General features: G+C 39.7%; 1 pseudogene; it reads left to right on the top strand.

Annotated features, from left to right (window-relative positions):
- Positions 1–2,556: 2,556 nt before the first annotated feature.
- On the top strand, positions 2,557–6,071 carry LOC120067463 (uncharacterized; annotated as a pseudogene).
- The last annotated feature ends 1,462 nt before the right edge of the window (positions 6,072–7,533 follow it).

The raw sequence follows: 7,533 nt of genomic DNA, 5'->3' as shown, positions 1-7,533 counted from the left end.
AGATTTTAGTTTATTGGTTTGTGATAAAGTAAATAAAACATCTAATGTTCAAAGATAGGTTGTGAAGAAAATATCATATATTATACATCACAAGTGTTCATACAAAACTGTGTTTACAAACTACAAGACACGAGAGTTTAGGGCATCATCCCCAATATTTTTAGCCATGCAATAGATTTTAAAGATGAAATTTTCCTCATGCATGCATTAAGAGTTAGCATTTAAAATCTTCTTTTAAGACGATTAATGGCGAGGCATGTAAATTGCCCATTTTTGTTTATATAATACAATTATTACCATATTAAAGAGGTATAGTCACATTATGAGTGATGATTGGTAAATCAAACATCATGATTCCACCCAAAGGTCGAGTACATTAAGGTAAGTTAATGATTATTAATAGCTTGGGAGCCGAAGAGGAAAACTAGTTTCAGTTATTAAAACGGATGCCTTATATAATTCAGAAGGTATGGTAAAGGAGAGGTATGCTTTCGAACTCATACTTATTGTTAACCAATTGAATTAAATTCAAACCCGATTCTAACTTGAGCGTCGGAGTGAATTTGTCTCAACACCACACTGATTTTAGCTTTCCTCATATTTTTGTAGGATATCGAGCTATTCTCCTTCAACACAAATATAAATTTACCGTTTGTGCGATTTTTGGTATCAACAATTGGCAATGTCTGTGGGGAGAAGAAATAGCAAAATCTTTTAGCCTTATCACCACATTTTGTGTGCGAACCATGAGCAAAAATATGAATAGAGAGAGTCTCCCAACTGAGGGGGATGATTCGGATGGTGAATGTCATCCAAGGCGACAACCTATACATGCTCTAGAAACTCATGTGGGGGAGACCCACCAGATTGAAAATGAGCCAACTAAGGAGTACGTGGCTCTAGCTGGCAAGGTAGATAGCTTAGGTCAGAACTTGAGCCAAATCATGGAGAAGCTAAGATGACAAAGCCAATCATCGAGGCCATTAAGCAGAATGCGATATGCCCACCTGAGGAAAATAAGCGTGATGGAAAGCAGAAGCACAATTCGTTGGGCAAAAGCACTACTCCTGTTGTCCGAGACCTAACATAGGGTAAGGGTCCACCGATTGATGGCCTAGGGGAGTCCAAAGTTCCTGGACCAAAGGCATCAGAGAGTTTGATATTGGGACTGAACGACCAACGTGCAAACGACCCAAATCTGAAGAAGCATGCACCTGCTTATCACCATTCTCCAACTCCTACTATTCGATATTATGCTCTAGTTAAGAGTCAACCCAGAAGGTCACACACGTATCTGGGGTGGTCGATCATCTGGAGAGGTGATTGAGCAGAAGCTCGAAAAATGGAGTAGATTGATAAATTTAACCTGGGTACAGACTTACGGGATCTCATCAACCAAAGGCGAAGGAAACAAGCCAAGGATGATATAGAAGTGGATAGTCGATTGTGGGTAGTCCAGTTAAAACACATTCAAAACTAGCTAGGAGATATTAAGAAGGCTCAAGATCATGAGGGGTTAAACTTTGATAATTTGTTGGATTATGTAGACCCACCCTTCACAGATGAAATCATGCAGAAGTTGATACCCTACAAATTCAGATTACCTACCATAAAGCCCTATGATGGTTTGAAGGATCCATTAGAGCATCTGGACACGTTTCAATCATGGATGGAACACTATGGAGTTCGAGACGCTATCAAACGTCGGGCATTCTTGTTTACTCTTGCAAGTTCAACCAAAAAAGGGTTTAGAAAGCTGAAGAGGAGATTAATAGCTTCATTCTGAGAATTAGCAAGAGCGTTCATTAACCAGTTCCTATGGGTTGGGATCAGAGAAAACGTCCAACTTATCTGCTCACCATAAAGTACGGAAAGCATTCATTGAGAGAATATGTCGCAAGATTTAACAGCAAAGCTTTGTAGATTGAAGGTTATACTGACGATGCTGCCTTTACAGCCATCATAGTCGGACTTAGAGATGAGAAGTTCCACTGGTCTTTAGGCAAGAAAGCTGCTACAACCTATGTCGAACTTTTTTCTAGGGCGTAGAAATACATGAGCGTCGAGGAACTTCTTTGCTTGAGAGGTGGTCAGTAAGTGAAAACCATTCGTTCGGACCACCAAAGATCAAGAGGACAAGAAGAGGAAGACCATCATGAGAACAAGAAGAGAAGAACAGAAGAGTGACCTGTAACACTGAAAAAAATAGCCCAAAAAGGCTTGCCACCTTGCAAGTTTGAACATTATATTCCCATGGTAGTTCTCGTGGAGCATATTTTAATGAAGATCCAAGATAAGGAAATGTTGAAGTGGTCTACAAAGCTGAAAGCTAGATCGCACCGAAGAAATAGAGAAAAATACTGTCTCTTCCATTGGGACCATGGCCACACCACCACATAATGTTTTGACCTCAAAGAGGCCATAGAAACCTTAATTCAACAGAGACAATTGAAGAAATATATGGGAGAGAGCAGAGACCAAAATGGTAATCAAATCAAATCAACTCGAAGTAGAAGAGACCACACACTGACTCTGCCTAGAGAAATCAAGACAATCATGGGCAGTCTGGCTGGAGGCGAGTTTGGAAGAAAGCGAAAGAATAGAGTACGAGAATTTCCATCATCTCCAAGAGTCCAAGAAGTATGTTCAACTATTGTAGTAGATTAAGTTATTAGTTTTTCTGAGGAAGAAGCGGTAAATTTACACCAGCCTCACAATAACGCCCTAGCAGTATTACCGACCATAGAAAATATCAAAGTACATCAAATTTTGGTGGATGGAGGTAGCTTAGCGGACATCTTATATCTTCACGCCTTCAATGCCATGAGGTTGGGAGGAGAACATTTGAAAAGAAATGTGACCCCATTGTTAAGGTTTGGTGGTCAAACGGTATACTTAGAAGGTGGCATAGAACTTTCAGTCACCTTTGGCGGAGGTATAGCCTATATGACAGCTATGGTGGAGTTCTTGGTGGTAGACGACATATCAATCTACAATGTCATCTTAGGAAGAACATCCCTACATCAAGTGAAAGTTGTCCCGTTCACCTATCATCAATTGTTGAAATTCCTAGCCCTGGGTGGAGTTGGAATTATGAGAGGGGAACAATTGAAGTCACGAAAATGCTATAAGATTGCCATGAGAAATCCACAAGGCAAAGTAGAGGTGGTACACGTCATTAGCAATCTTGCTAGAAAAGAAAATGAGAAAGTTTGTCACGCCATAGAAGAGTCTGATGTCAAGGCTCAAATCTCAATTCCCTTGGTGAGAGTCTCGTTCGTTGGTGAGGTGGAGTTGGATGACGTTGTTGGGTTTTATGCCCTAAAGTCTCGTGCCCTGTAGTTTGTAAACAGTTTGTACGAATGCTTGTGTTGTATAATATATTATATTTACTTCACATCTTGTTTTTTGTTTAGTTGTTTGTTTTATTTACTTTATCACAAACCAATAAACATAAAATCCCTGGTTATCTATATGTGACTTAAGCATGCATGTGGTGACATACAAGTGGATCATGTCTTGAGTGATAACCAAAATGGTATGTAGTATATGGATATAGAAGGAAAACCTTATCCTGGTAACGCTACGGATGCGACCCGTTTTGTGGAATGGTCACAAGTGTTGTGACTTATCACAGATGATCTGATCATGATCATTCATATTGAGGACATGCGAACGGGGGCGTCCTATATAAAGAGATTGTATAAAACCTAACCTAGTGTTAACGTCTCGTTATATAACACCATTCATGACAGAGACTTCACTTCACTAGGATGATCATAGGTAACATGACCTCAATCCTGAGTGAGTTGGGAACTCCTACCATTGAGGGCGGTCCTTTGATTTATATAGGTACGAGTGGCTAGGTCACTGATTCAAACCTACATTTTGGGGATTCATCTGATTTGGGAGCTGGGAACTCAGCTACACAAGATGGAATTAACTCCTTCCCCAAGGCAGGGGTAAGTAGATAGATAGCTCCCTTAAGAGCTGATTTCGGGGCTTGAACGATGTGGCGCCACACCTTCTCTTGACTCGAGAGGTGTTCGCACATAGTTGGACTATGTTGTATTGTTCATTAGAGGAATCAGTGGTACTTAAGGAGTGAGATGTAACTACAGGGGCAAAATGGTAATTTGGCTTAGCTGTACTTACGAGCATCTATGAAGGGTCATCGTACTCATGATTGGTTATATCTGATGGACACAAAAATATATCTGTGGTAAGAAGAGTTTAGCTGTTGGTCTTTAGTGGAATGCCTGACAGTTAACAGATGGTGGATCTCGTGGCTAAAGAGTTTAGTTAGTCATGAACCGTTGGAGCTTCAAGTCACAGGTCCCCTAGGTAGCTTGGATAAAGTTAAGAACCAGTGTTTGGGTTAATTTGAAATGTTCAAATTGACAAGAGGAATTTTGATTATATATGATATAATTGGACTGATTAATTATATATGATATAATTGGCTAAATATATGAGATACATTATTTTGGAGGAAATTGATATAAATATGATTTATATTAAGTAGAGGAGAAAATACTATAGTAGATATGTGATATCAAACTATAGGACAAAAATATAATATGATTATATTTATTATTAATTAATTGGTTAATTATATGATAATTAATCAAAAAATCACGTTTGGACATAGTTAGTGGGAATGAGTCGGTTATTGTATTCGATGAAATAAAAATGAAATTGTTTCATTTTTTTGAATAGTTTGTTCAATTCTCCAAAAGAAAGAGTGAGCGTGCGTTGGTAGAATCCTAAGAGATCTCTTAAGCATTTCGAGAGCCTATACGATAGCACCTCTCGCCTAAACGATCGTCCACCTCGCGCCTAAATGATTGCACACTATTTTCTACACAATCGCATAGCTTGTCTAAACGATCGTAGAGTGTGCCGATTTTGCTAAACGATCATATACCTTTTCCTAAACGATCGTTTAGTAAAATCTACACGATCGTGTAACTTCTCTTAAACGATAAGCATTTTGCTATGCGGTAGTGTCTTTTTCCCTCCCACTTGCTTATCGCCTACACAATCCATGCTTCCTCCTTCCTCTACCAAATCCACCAAAGACCACGCTTTGGGTTTTCACTCTGAGAATATCCGGGGCTCTTTTCTAGTGGTATCGTCCCCGCGGCGTTCGTGTTCATGCGGTTGGTCGTGCTGCTGTAGTTGACACTACTTTGGATGTTGGTAGATTGCTTGGAGGGTTCTGCTGCATTGAGTTCTGAAGATTGAAGATTGTCTTCAACTGGTATGGCAACTCATTCCCTTGTTATTTTGTTGTTCATAGCATGTCGTTAATTAAGATTTGTTTGCATAACTATGCGTTTGAATGTATATTGTTGTATTTCGATCACGGTGAGATCGGAGCGATCCGAACGCGCTCATGGAACTCTTCGGTAAGAGATTCTTCAGACGTTACCAATCTCCAACTATCAATTGAGCCCAGACTCCAAGGTGAGCCGGCTAAGCCATTACAATCTATTCCATTACTATCTGACACTCAAAGACTTAGCATCGGGACAAGGCTAGAAGTCAGTGAGAAGGAAGCTATTATAGATTTTCTAAGATACAACGTAGATGTATTTGTCTGGTCTTTAGATGACATGCCGAGGGTGGACTCGCAAGTAATGGTGCACCAACTTAATATTGATCTAAGCTACAAACTAATGTGCCAAAAAAGACGGGCTTTTAATCAAGCTCGTAACCAAATAATAGTGAGCAGGTCGACAATTTATGATGGACGAAGTTTATCTGAGAGGTCCACTACCACAATGGTTGTTACGTAGTTTTCGTCTGGAAAGCTAATGGAAAATGGAGAATATGCATTGATTTCACCGATCTCAACAAAGCCTGCTTGAAGGATAGTTTCCCACTTCCGAGAATAGATAAACTCGTCAAGGCTACTGTCGACCACGAGCTATTGAGCTTCATGGATGATTACTCAAGGTATAACCAAAATTAGAATGCATCCTCAAGATCAAGAGAAAACCTCTTTTGTCACCAATCGGGGTCTTTACTGTTATACAGTGATGCCGTTTGGGCTCAAGAAAGCATGAGCCACATACCTACTGAATAAAATGTTTGCTTGGATTATTCGCATGAATATGGAGGTATATGTGGATGACATACTGGTTAAAAGTAAGAAATCGAGCAGCCATATAGACGACCACGCCGAGGCCTTTGGAATTTTGAGAAGATATCAAATGAAGTTGAACACAGAAAAGTGTGTTTTCAGAGTGGCCTTTGGCAAGTTTCTCAGCCTTATGGTCAACTAGAGAGAAATTGAGGCAAATCCAGACAAAATTCAAGTTGTACTAGAGATGGAGTCTCCGAAAACGGTGAAATAGCTACAAAGTCTAAACTGGAAAATAGCAGCTCTTAATCATTTCGTAAGTCGAACTACCGATAAATGTCTTTTGTTTTTTATAGTATTAATGAAAAAAGCTAACTTTGAGTGGAAGGGGGAATGTGATTAGGCATTCAAGAAACTCAAAAATGATTTGAACTCAGTCCTGCTCCTTTCCAAGCTCGTGCCAGGTGAAAAACTTTTTTGTACGTTGTTGTGTTTGATTCTGCAGTTAGTTCTGTCCTGATAAAAAAGGAAGAAGGTTAACAGTCCCCAATATACTACACCAGCAAATTGATAATAGGCACAGAAACGAGATACCCCCAAGTAGAGAAGCATGCCCTCGACTTAGTGGTATTTGCTCGAAGGTTACTCGAATTATTTATGTAATTTCAGTAATTTTAATTATTTGAGGGCATTTTTGGAATTTTGGACTTTAGTATAATTGCAGGAATTTAATTATTGACCTTGGAAATTATTCAATTTGGAAATTAATGGTAGGAATTAATTTCTTTTTGGAAAGGAAAGAAAGTTAATAAAATAAATTAGAATAAGAAAAAGAATAAAATAAAAGGTTTATTTTATTTCCTTATAAGCTATTATTATTATTATTATATAAAATAAATTCTTTCTTCTTCTTCCTCACGCCACCCGAGACCCAAGCGCCTTTGTTTTAGTTTTCTCCAGCTATCATCGACGCAATCTCGTGACCATGCCGCTTGCAGCCACCAGCGTTTCGCCCGACATCAATCCGAGTCATCTCCGCCGCCGCCGACCCAACCCACTCCCACCGCACTGCTATAGAAGCTCAGCCCCGCCCTCTGGATCTGCCCCTCCGCCGCTCCAGCCACGTCGCTTCAAGTTCTCTCCAACTGTAGACTCGCACGATCGGAAACCCAGCCTCGTTCACCGCTTTTCTAGCTCACTGCCCAAGTCCAACCATCGATCTCTGTCAGTCACTGCCTTTCTTCGTTGCTGTTCGTCGGATTTCAGCAATTTTTGGTAAGTTTTGTGTAAGATTGGTTGACTTTTGAAATTTCTAGTTCGCCCATTAAATTTTGGATTTCTTTTTATTGATACCTGTTATATTTGGAATTTAGATCCAAGATTGGAGTAGTTTGGAGTGCGCAACGTGCTGTTCAGCGGGTTTGAGTTCGTTTCCAACATTAAAT

This window comes from Benincasa hispida, chromosome 12, assembly GCF_027475165.1.
Source record: "Benincasa hispida cultivar pf3 chromosome 12, pf3_genome.v1.1, whole genome shotgun sequence".
NCBI lineage: Eukaryota > Viridiplantae > Streptophyta > Magnoliopsida > Cucurbitales > Cucurbitaceae > Benincasa > Benincasa hispida.
The sequence above is the reverse complement of the archived record's forward strand: the minus strand, read 5'-3'. Positions and strand labels throughout refer to the sequence as shown.